The 12,661-nt window shown below is 34.3% G+C and overlaps 1 long non-coding RNA gene across 1 annotated transcript; it reads right to left on the bottom strand.

Annotated features, from left to right (window-relative positions):
* Window positions 1–811: 811 nt before the first annotated feature.
* On the bottom strand, window positions 812–1,734 carry LOC104723506 (uncharacterized). The gene is made up of 3 exons (XR_757360.3): window positions 1,604–1,734; window positions 1,290–1,435; window positions 812–1,184 (listed from the first exon to the last, which is right to left on the bottom strand). It is a non-coding gene; the product is annotated as an uncharacterized LOC104723506 (long non-coding RNA).
* Between the last annotated feature and the right edge of the window lie 10,927 nt (window positions 1,735–12,661).

Raw genomic sequence — 12,661 nt, 5'->3', positions numbered from 1 at the left:
GTGCCATATTGGCTGTGTTTGCAGTTGAAGCTTCCGGGAGCCGCTATGAATTTTTGTGGATCCTCTTTTGGCTGATGCAAAACAAGCTTCGGTTTGATCTCCACGGGAAAACTAGTCTTGTCATGTAGTGGATGTTGGACCCCTTCTCAATATCCTCAACAACAGTCATAATGACTACTTGAATGTTGGAGTGACCGTGGTCACTGCTACAATTACAGAACTTTTCTTTAATATATGAGACTTTGCATCTGTTTTAGAATACAGCTTTTGTCTTGATTTCATGTTGTTTTGCGCCATGCTTGCATAGTTGCATTAATTATTGCTAAACCATTGTTGCTTACGATTGTCAGAATTTATGAAGCATCACACAGTAATAAAAAGTAATACTTATCTTCTATTGGTGTTTTTTGTTCTTCCAATTTCCTTCCTTCGTCCTTGTGCGTAATTCTGATCTTACGTTGCTCGACAAGCAGGTTTGTTGTTGAATCAGGTTGTTGTTATGAAACTTTACCATCACTACAAGAAAACACACCATTTGCAATTCCTAAAAACGTCACAAAACAGTCGTAAAAAGCTATTTTACAACTATTTAATAACTATTATTATAGATGGTCGCTAAATAAGTAAGTCTTAAAATAGTCCTAAATTTACGATTCTTTTGTGACAGCATAATATGGTCGTGTATTAGAAACTAAATTGTGACCATAATTATATGACAGATTTGAGACAATTTTGCGACAAATTAAAAAAAATTAATTAAAAAAATTAAAATAAAAAATAAAATTCATATATTTAAATTATTTCGTGACAATTTTTCTTTAAATTAATATATATATATTAATATTAACAAACCATCCAAACTGGGAATTGAATAATTTTTACAGAATTGAACCGACCACTAAATCACGGTTATACCGGATGCTAAAATCAACCAAAAAAACCCTAATCACCCTAGTGAGCCCTCAGCCGCCGCAACCAAATGCTGTTTGCCGACGATCCCCGCTCCAAGGATCCTCGGTGGTCTCGTGGCATCGGATCTGTTTATGTTCTTGAACGACGAAACAAACGGCGGTGAGAATCTTTCGCTGTCTAAAGCTTGTGAATGGGAGAGACGGAGAGAAAACAGAGGCGGAGAAAGAAGAGTGGTTGAGTGGTTTGAGTTTAACGCTTCCAATCTGTATGACCTAAGAGAGAAGCAGTGGAAATGGAGAATGAATCTGATAGTCTAAATCTTAATCTGAACTCGACAAATCACGAGAAAGAGAAGAGAAAAGAGACGAAACAAGTACCTGTTAGATCAGAATCATAGGGTTAAGCGAGATGGTGGTCAGCCTGTCGACTGGGGAGACGCATGGCGAGTCGAGGAGGAAGAGATCAGAACTAGATTGTAGAGGAAGAGATCGGAGCTAAATCGAAGAGGAAGAGATCTGAGTTTCTACAGTGCATGAGAAGCGTAAGGTTCAGGTTAGGAAGCGAATAACAGATGAACTAGAATCGTTAAAATTTTTGTTGAATCACTTGAAACTAAGATTTGATCTGTGTATAATCAATGGAAATATATGTGTTTTGAGGTTAAATCTGAAAAAACTGTAACTTCTCTTACCAGCGGCGCTGCAAGGTAAAGCAACGAAGAAGAAGAGCATTTAGATTTATTTTAAGTAAACGTGGCTTCTTATTTTTTTAATTAATGAAATAAAGATATGACATACTATATATAATACAAATATATGTCGTATCCTCACCTGGTCACAATTTACATAACACTATAATAATGTCCAAACGAAGATTTGGTTTATAGAATATGAAAATTGGAATGCAATTGTTTAAGATATGATAATTTAAATTATTTAGAAATCAGAAAAATACAATTAATTATATATAAACAGATATATAATTAACCCACTACCCTTATTCCAAATAATTTCACATTAACCGGAAAAACTAAATAAAATAGTGGAATGGTTGGAATTTTTGGGTTTGACCGCCCAAACCAAATAATTTTGGTTTCATATTTATTTTAGTTGTGTATATGATTTTGAATACAAATTCAAAATTGTTTATATAATTGTCTTTTTTCTGTTCATAATTTAGGCTTTCAATGATTATGTTTTTTTTTTGAAGATTTAAGTATTGGATTTTAATTTTAGATATACTCAGTTTTAAAAGATAAAAATCTCAGTTTAAAAAGATAAAACAATGTTTTGATAAGTTAGTTTATAAGATACATAACTAACAAGTTTCAACTGAAACCACATGTAACACTTGTACATGTCACAGAAAATACAAATATTTTGTTTAAAACATTGATAAACAAGAGTTTTATAGAGATTTTGTGTATGTATTACTCACGATAAAAGAACATGTAACACTTAAGATAAATTTTGAATTTATGGATGTTTAGTTTATAATCATTGAAATTTAATACTTTGAGAAAGTTATTATTGATAAGGTGAGCAAAACAAATCATAAACATCAACCTAAACATGTAAATGAATCTCAAATGTGAAATTTCAAAATTTCAAAATATACAGAGTGGATAAACAGTCTTAAAAGAGTAACTAAATGAGGTATTAGTCGCAAAGTCTTCAGATATCAGTCACAATATCATCGCAAAAAGGTCTCTAATTGGTAGCAAAAGAGTGACTAATTGAGATAGTCGTAATGTAGTGGCAAATCAGTCGCAATGGGTGACCATTTTAAGACTACCATATATACGTCACAAAACAAAAATCTTGAATTCTACACATTATATACAAAACTGTTTATATAAATCACTAAGGAGAACTCATAGTAGTAGTATAAAGTACATGTAATAGTAAGATTTGGTAAAACAATGTTTACATCATTTAGTTTTGAATTTTTTTTCATTGAAACACATTCTCGTAAAAGAACATATAACACTTGAGATAAATTTTGAATTTATGGATGTTTAGTTTATAGTCATTGAAATTTAATACTTTGAGAAAGTTAGTATTGATAAGGTGAGCAAAACAAAACATAAACATCAACCTAAACAAGTAAATGAATCTCAAATGTGAAATTTCAAAATAAAAAATATAGAGAGTGGGTAAACAGTCTTAAAATAGTAGCTAAATCAGGTGTTAGTGGCAAAGTCTTCAGATATCAGTCACAATATCATCGCAAAAAAGGTCTCTAATTGATAGCAAAAGAGTGACAAATTGAGATAGTCGTAATATAGTGGCAAATCAGTCGCAATGTGTGACCATTTTAAGACTACCATATATACGTCACAAAATAAAAATCTTGAAGTGAAGTGACCTTAGTGCAGTGGCAAATGGTAAGTCCTTAATGCACAAGGCACCATCACACCCGGGATCGAGCCCCGCTCCCTACGAATATAGGGATTTGGCTAATGGGCCGGTCAGTTGTGGTCCAATGGTTGACAAAAAAAAAAAAATCTTGAATTCTACACATTATGAACAAAACTGTTTATATAAATCACTAAGGAGAACTTAAAGTAGTAGTATAAAGTACATGTAATAGTAAGATTTAGTAAAACAATGTTAACATCACTTAGTTTTGAATTTTTCTTCATTGCAACACATTCTCATAAAAGAACATGTAACACTTAAGATAAATTTTGAACTTATGGATGTTTAGTTTATAGTCATTGAAATTTAATACTTTGAGAAAGTTATTATTGATAAGGTGAGCAAAACAAAGCATAAACATCAACCTAAACATGTAAATGAATCTCAAATGTGAAACTTCAAAATAAAAAATATAGAGAGTGGGTAAACAGTCTTAAAAGAGTAGCTAAATCAGGTGTTAGTCGCAAAGTCTTCAGATATCAGTCACAATATAGTCGCAAAATTGTGATGTCTTTGTTACTAAATAAGGGTAAAAAATGCTAACGCAAATAAGTCCTCAATATGCGACGTTTTTGCAACTTGCTTTACTGACTATATAGCTGGTCACAGTGTAGTCGCAAATTGTGACTATTTTGAGATGAATTTATTTTCGACGCAAAATAGTCCTAATGTAATCGCTAATTTTGTGACAACCTGTCCCGTAGACCCCACTAGCCCCCCGCTAGCTTGTCCCCATAGGCCCTAATCTGGCCCTGCAGGGCATCGATCCTAACCCCTCACCGTGGAAAGGAACTCACATCCAAATCCACCATTAGGTTATTGGTGCGCCAGACGTTCCTCGAACCCTAGTCCCCACCCTTTTAACAACCTTCCGACAGGACAAGCTGTCACCAATTGATCAACAATTTTTATGTAACAACTCGTCCCGTGGACCCCACTAGCCGCCCCCATGGACCCCAAGCTGGCCCTGCAGGGCATCGATCCTAACCCCTTACCATGGAAAGGAACTCACATCCAAATCCACCAGTAGGTTATTGGTGCGTCAGACGTTCCTCGAACCCTTGTCCCCACCCTTTAATAACCTTTCCACGGGACAAGCTGTCACCATTTGATCTGCAGGTCAATTGGTGACCAGGGTTCGAGGAACGCCTGGAAAGGTTGTTAAAGGGTGGGGATCAGGGTTCGAGGAACGTCTGGCGCACCAATAACCTACTGGTGGATTTGGATGTGAGTTCCTTTCTACGGTGAGGGGTTAGGATCGATGCCCTGCATGGCCAGCTTGGGATCCACGGGACGGGTTGTTACAAATTTAAGACCCTTTTGTGACCTTTATGTTTTGTCGTTAATAAGCGACATTTTTCTCTCCAAATTTTTTTGTAGTCGTTAAGTCGTCGCAAAATAGTCTCAAAAGCATCGCTCTATTTTGCGACTGAATAAGTAGTCACAAAATGTAGTCCCAAAATGCACGTTTTCTTGTAGTGTGCGAATTATATTCTTGTTAATACATTCCAGTGATTAGGCTCCGATCCCTGTTCGGTGCTTGGTTCTTATCAAATAAAATCCATGAGACGAATGATACTGATCTTCCGCAATGCCAATCCACCGTAATACTGATCTTCCATGAGAATGATACTGATCAACCGTCACTATACACAAAGTCTCAAGTGTGTTCCTCCATGCGTCATGGATCATGGTAGTGTTTATCATGAGACGAACGATACTGATCTTCCGCAATTGTCTTTTGTAGTTTCCTTTGAACGACATGTGCTTGTGATCTTATACCTTTTAGTGTTGGTGGCTTTGCCCCCAATCATTAGATTCTCCATCACCATAGTAGATTTCATGAGCTTATCTTCGATCTCATATTAACTCATATAAATTACCTCTCACGTCGTTCATACTCACGTAGTTAAAACTGCCCCTCCTTCTAGCGCCAATTGTTTGGGCAAATTTTAACCGTCTTGGATCAACACAGTTCTACGGATAAACGCTTGAAGAGATATTTTATTCATGAGCCTTTTTTGTTTACAGAATTTGTAATAATAATAGATTAGAATCCTCTAACACATATGGAAGAAGGGTTTTCAGAAATCTTGACATAAATATGTAGAATCCATGGGCGTGTCTATGGCCATAGCCATTGATTCTTCATCATTATCTCTTAGAAGGTTTTAGGGTTTTCTCCTTTCCTTGTGGAATCTCCCCCTCCTCCTCTTTACGTTTCAGGGACCTCTCTTTATAGTTGCCACTAAACCCTAGTTATAGTTGGGTTGGACTTAGTATTATCGGTTGCAACCTCATGTGTAGACTTAATAAATAAGTCGGTCATATGAGGATTATATATTAAAAATATAAATTATTCCTATCTTTGTGTTGAATATTCACAATATACACGACCCTCCACATGATATATAATCTTATCAACATAACATACGGTCTATTAAAATAACTAACATCGGTTTAAGCTTACCTAACCAGAGTATAACTAAGAGTGAATTTATTTTCTCCAACAATCATAGTTTTTTTTTTTTGCTATTTTATTATTATGAGTTTTATGTATGTAATGATTCAACATTATCTTCATATTAATAATCAATGTATATCCATCCTTATTTCTTGAATCACTGGAAACAAAACACAAGAATGGTGAGAAGCGATGTTCTTGAATATTAAATGGAAGAATGTGTAGTGTTTGTGCTGAGGTAAGCTTCGATTTGTTGTTATGTAACATTGATATTATTATGAAGTTTTTGGTTGGTATTGAAACTAAAGTTTATCGGCTCTATGTTATAAAGTTGTGTTATCTTTTATGATATTATGGTTATAGCTTTCCATAAAAGATTGTGGGTTTATCTAATAGATGATTCTTACTGATTCTTATTGATAGTTTAAATAGAGTATAAAAATAGAGATTAGCTAGGGACAACACCAATAATTGACAATATGTACTTTACATAAACTTATTTTAGTGCATAACGCCATAACTTATTTAAACAAGGAGATACTTACAAAAACCTCATGCTGGTCAATTTTGAGAATGTATATGGAATATTTCCTAAAATTTGTTTGACCTCAGAAAGTTGAGAATAAGATGATTTAACATGAGGAAAAAGAAGATAAAAACTAAACAGAAATCAAATTAACCTTCTAAGCAGTATACACCACCTTGGTGAGAATAGTAGAGTCCGAGCTTCCCAAAAATGAATCAGTCCGACTAATTAAGACTCCATCAATTTCAACAAAGATCTGAAAGGTGTCCGGCTGGGGAGAAGATATTGTACTTTAGTTGGTGCCATGTTTTGATTATAATGACTCTTTGGAGAGTTTTATTAGTAGTAATGCTCGGCGATGTGAGATTTTTTTGAAAGGTTATGATGAAGGTAGTGGCGATTAATATTGTTCGATGTAAATTGATGGGAGGGTGAAGATAACGAAGTGGAGAGGCGGTGAGATTTGATAACGGTAGCGTTTTTTTCTTCTTTTTGGAGGAAGATGAATCGTTCGAGTTTCAAAGGTGGAGATGATGGTCGATAGTCAAGACAATGACGACGAAGGATAACAATCCAAACCAAAAATTAGATTGATTTATGCTGCTGATGTGGCATAAAAAAGAGTGTTTTAGAATTGCTGATGTGGACACTCTAAGAATGCTCAAATTTTTCCAGTAGTAAAGTTACTTTAAAAACATAACCACAAGTGTCTTACTTAAGCAAAGAAAAGAAAACCTATATTAATATTTTTGAAGTACAAATTTTGTGTTATGCCCTTTTAGTTTTATTTATTAAAATTTTTATTTACAACATTAACCTCTCAAAAATTTCTAAAAATAGTATCACGATAGATTTTGTTTCCTAAATCTATATTAACATCTATAAAGTACATTTTGTGTTTTACCCTTGAAGTTATATGTATTTAAAAACTTATTTACAAATTTAATCCCTAAAAACTTTCCAAAAATAACATCATTTCAGATTTTGTTTTCTAAATATTTTACATTTCATTCCAACCAAAAATAAAAAACAGCAATCAATATTATATAGAGACATAAAGTCATAAACTATGATATATTTTCCATTTTATTTTCCAAACCTGTGAGTTTTGATTCTTAACGTAAAAAAGAAGAACTTCGATTCATAATTATTTAAATATTATAATTAATATATATATATATAAATTTAATAAAATTTAAAATATTATGAATATGTAAAATTAAAAAAGTAAAAATACTATATAATGTGGTTATAAAAAGGACATGTTGGAATTAATAAAATATTTTAAAATATGTGCTAACACGGGTTAAATCCTCATTTTTTTATTTGCCAACACTATAAATATTATAATATCTGACATATAAAATCAATTTGTTTTACCTAAGATTGTGTAAAATAATTAATTCATTAGGAAAAATGTGACTTAATCACGTCATATAAATGACTTATTATGTATTCAGATCCCTTATTTTTTGTTATAATAATTAAAAATCGAAATAGAATCTCAAACACTAAACAAAACAAACTAAATATAATAAAAAAATGGTCATATAGTATTTTATAGGTTAAAAATTAATATAAACATTTAGTCGCACAAACGGCAGAAAATAGGTTATTTCTCTATTTATAAAACATCCAATATTTAACAAACGAATAGAATATAAAATATAAATAATAATAAAACTATATGTACGCGGTGTACCGCGGGTTAAAATTTAGTTTTAATTAGCCCTGGGCATTCGGGTTCCCGAACCCGATCGGGTTTGGACTTTCGGGTTTTTCGGGTTTTTGGGTTTAGGCATATAGAACCCATTCAAATTTTTTGTACTTTCGGGTCGGGTTTGGGTATTATCCGTTCGGGTTTGGGTTATTCGGGTATACCCGAATTCAAAAAAATCATGAATAATTTTTTTTTTAATCATTTTAAAAATTTCAGAACACATGTATATATAGAAATATTTAACGTTTCACATTAGGAAAAAGAAACTAAGATGGCAAAATGGTTTAATATGCACTTTTAAATGTCTAAGGTACTGGGTTCAATTCTTCCTAGATGCATTTTTACATTTAATTCGGATTAGTTCGGGTTTTATTTCGGGTTCAGATATTACCCGAAGCCGATCGGGTATCCGAACCTTAGAGGTACTGAACCCGATCATGTTTTATACAAAATCCGAACCCAAACCGAACCACTTACTTTACTTCTCGTCTAGTTTAAATTAAGAAAGAATACGATTGTGTTTTGAAATAATTGAATAAAATATTTAATTAGAAAAATATTTTCCAGTATCTCTTAAATTCTAAATTAATTGAAATCTCCTCAAAGATACCATGCATCGAGGTATAGACGCAGCCAAGGTCCATTATAAAGTTAAGTTTGAAGAATTTCTGGTAAATTATTTTTTTCTTTCTTTCTGCATTATAGCAAGGTCTAACAGTTATATCTTTGTATCCTATTCCCAGTGCATCAAGAAGGTTGAGGATTCTGAACACAAGTGGGAATTTGCAAATGATGATTTTGTGAAAGGCCATTATGAGCTTGTGGACAATTCATTACACTAGGAGTTGTGGCAAGACTGCAATGAATAATCAAGAAGGAATTGGCTGAGAGTGTTTGGCCAAAGCTAATAAAAAGTCTCGCCAGCTTGGTCGTGGTTTTGAGAATCTGATCAATAAACCTATCTGTCGTGAACCCTCTATCTATTTCTGTTTATGAATTCCTTCATGTATCTTTATAAACTTCTGTTTGTGACTTTTTTTTGATAATTTTCTTCTTAGAACAATGTTGCTCTGTATCTCTCTGTATGCATGAAGACTTTTTCCTTTCACCAAACACTGTCCAATTACAATACATCTTAAATTCAAATCATTTATCTAAATCAAACTTACAAAATTTGTCCCCAGACTACTTTGTCATCCTTCTAAGAATCGTTGCTTTTCAAAAGTACAATATATTGTGTAACACCCGTCCCGCCTTATCAGCCAAGACAATGTGTTATTCAAATGGTCCTGCCAAAATGCTTCTTTCTTAAAAATAAAACTCTTCAATCATAAAACTTGTTCAACAACTCACAAAGCCTTTAACCTGAGGAAAAAGATAAAAGGGTGAACACAATGACGACATTCTAATCACATTCAACAATAAATGCGTAGCATAGAATCAGACTCCACATTCTTGACATATATCCAACAAACATAACGGTTTCACATAATACTCAACCTAGCGTATTCATAATATTTCTTAAACCATATTTAAACACCAACACATTCATCAATACACACATTCATAAACTACGCTAAACCGAAATCTCATCAGCTTAGCATGGCACGAAACAAATCTCATGTTCGTCCAATCGCCAGGTACGAAACAAATCTCATGTTCGTCCAATTACCAGGTACAAAACCAATCTCAGGTTTGCCCATCACGAGTCACGAAAAAATCTCATGTTCATGCCCCCATCACATAATCTCATTTCATATCATCATTCCACAATCATCATGTTACACATCAACTCATTATATCATGCATCATATCATCATACCATGTCATCATACATTATAATCATATCATGCAATATCAAACAATAGACATAACCAATCACATAGTTTCCAAACCTATACAAGCAATTCATGAAAAACATGCTTAGAAAATAATCATTGTGTTTCTGCGATTACCACCCTCACCTTTGCCACTTAAATGATGGAAATCAATTCTCCTTTCCCATGTCAGAACCAATATTAGAGAACACTCATACAAGTTGCAGCTCCATCCATCCTCAGTTTGCCAACCAAACATTATAATGTCACCATTTATTCTATACCAATGAGCCTCATAAACACACGGTTAAAACCATAACTAACCGTTAAAACCCCGATCCCACCGTTGAATATTTAGGTTATAGTACCGTGAAGCTCCCCACAAAATCTCAGCTTGATCAGGTAATTTTTGGACCACCAAACGCCGTTCCAAGGAGACAACCTCAAATCAAGGCTAGTTTTGACACTATGACCAGTGTGAACATAAACGTTTGTAACATCCACACTACCGTCGATGTCTTGAATTTTATCAATAGGTGAATCACCATCTTCATTAGGCTTGAGAGATCTGTTCTTGTGGTTGGAGATATGAGGCTGTGAACATGTTAGAAGCGTGTTGTGGGCTGTCTTTGGTTGTGTGTAGTCCGTTTTTCTCTGTTTTGCAAAGGTGAGTGCGTGACCGTGACTTATCTAAGCCATTAGATGTGTAATTTGTGTGATTTGGTGTGTTTGATTGCTTTTGTGAGTGTTTGTGGTGATATTCGTGCTTGTGGGAGGCAGATTTGGCATCACCGACGTTGTGGCGACGTTTGGAGCCAAGAGAATCCAAGAGAATTTGTTTCGGCGATGATCCGCGCAACTGCATAGATCGATACAAGATGTGTATTGGTCGATGCAGCTAGGGATTAGATGGAGACGATGGGCGTTGCATCAATTGATGTAAGGTATGCATCAGTCGACGCATCTAAGGATTCGATGAAGATGATGAGCATTGCATCGGTTGATGCAAGAGGTGCATCGGTTAACGCAACTAGGGATTTGACGGTTGCATCGGTCGATGCAAGGGACGTTGCATCGGTCGATGCGAGGAGTGCATCGATCAACGCGGAGAGGTTGCATCGGTCGATGCAAGGAGTGTGTCGGTTGACGCAAGGGCGCAGTGTCGACACATGTATTCAGAGTTGTTTGGTTTGCTTGCTTATTTGTGTGTTGTATGTGTTTATCTTTTCGCTTGTGTGTATAGCCCAGTAGATGGGAGGATCGCCTCACTAAGTATTTCTGGTAATACTTACGCCTCTCTTTTGTGGTGCAGGTAAAGGCAAAGTGTGATCGTAGAATCAAGGCAATGAAGAGGAGAATGTTCTAGAGGCTCGATTGTTTGTTCTATGTTGTTGTTATGTTGCTAGAATGGAACAATATGGTGTAGAACGGTTGTTAGGTTGCTGGTTTGCTGTTATATGACTTTGTTTATGTTATTGGTATTGCTGGATAGATGATATTGTTTAATCGTTTATTTATTATTGGTTATTGGATTAATGGTAGTGATTTATGTCATCCACTCTTGTTTGATTGGGGTTAGGTTGCTAGTGAGTATGAGATCAATAGATGTTAGGGAATTAAAAAAAAAAACGGATCGGGTTATTTCAATCACTGACATTTGTTTTGAAATTTTTTTATACACAATACCCATTTGATCTTCTTTGTATATAAGATTGACTTTGGGGAGAACAAAGAGCATTTGACTGTTTTAGTTTTGTTCAAAATTCTTGGACGTTCATCTGTACTGCTCTGGTGTTATATGTGTTTCCTTAACTTGGAAGTTCATTCTTGGACCACGTTTGGTATATATTATATATTCCTAAATGTGATCCATTTTCTCAGGACAGAACAATAATTGATGAAGAGCTTAACGAGTCACATTTGTCTAAGTCACAATTTTGGACTATCAATCTTACTCTATGGAGTTATGTAGATGAAGATCAAGAAAGATACACAAGCTTCTAGAATAAAGCTTCATGGAGTTCCAGCTTCCATTGTATCTGGCATAGGCAGTACCTTCTTAAGTGTTTTTTGGAAATATTGTTTCAAATTATCTCGGACCAAGCTTAAGTAAAGCACTGCTTCACTTTGTGTATACAAGGAAGAAAGAAAGAAGTGGAGGAGGATGTGTGGAAGAATCAAATGAAAAGTGCGAACAAATAGGAGTCAATTGTATATAAACTATTGTAAACAACTCTTCTTTATGCATTGTATTGCAATACAATTGAGAGTGTAACAACAACATATGATTGTTGAGGGAGAAGAGTGATGGTCTAGAGATATTCATATCAAACAGTGTATCAATTCATTCCGATAATAAAGAGATAACTTCTTATTTCTTATCAAATTCATACTAGAGATTGTCTTCTTCACAAAAAGTGAAACATGTATTCTCATTACTTGAATGTATAAATTAGCCCTGAGAGTTCGGTTTATTCGGTTGGTTCGGTTCAGTTATTTCGATTTTTTGGTTTTTTCAATTATAAAAATATATACCGAATTGAACCGAAATTAAAAACGGTTCGGGTCGGTTCGGTTCTCGGGTTATTCGGTTTTTGGGTATAAAAACCGAAAAAACCAATTTTCATTGTTAAGTCAAAAATAAATGGGCCAAACTAAAATAAAAGCCCGTTACTTAACATAGAAAATAAAGATCTGTAATAAAACAAAAATAAAATAAAAGCCCGGTCCACATCAATGCACTCCTTGTGTTGCCCTAGCCGCTAGCCGCAAGCCACAAGAGATAGTTTGTTCTGTGAACGG

Source organism: Camelina sativa, chromosome 11, assembly GCF_030686135.1.
Source record: "Camelina sativa cultivar CO46 ecotype springtype chromosome 11, ASM3068613v1".
NCBI lineage: Eukaryota > Viridiplantae > Streptophyta > Magnoliopsida > Brassicales > Brassicaceae > Camelina > Camelina sativa.
The sequence above is the reverse complement of the archived record's forward strand: the minus strand, read 5'-3'. Positions and strand labels throughout refer to the sequence as shown.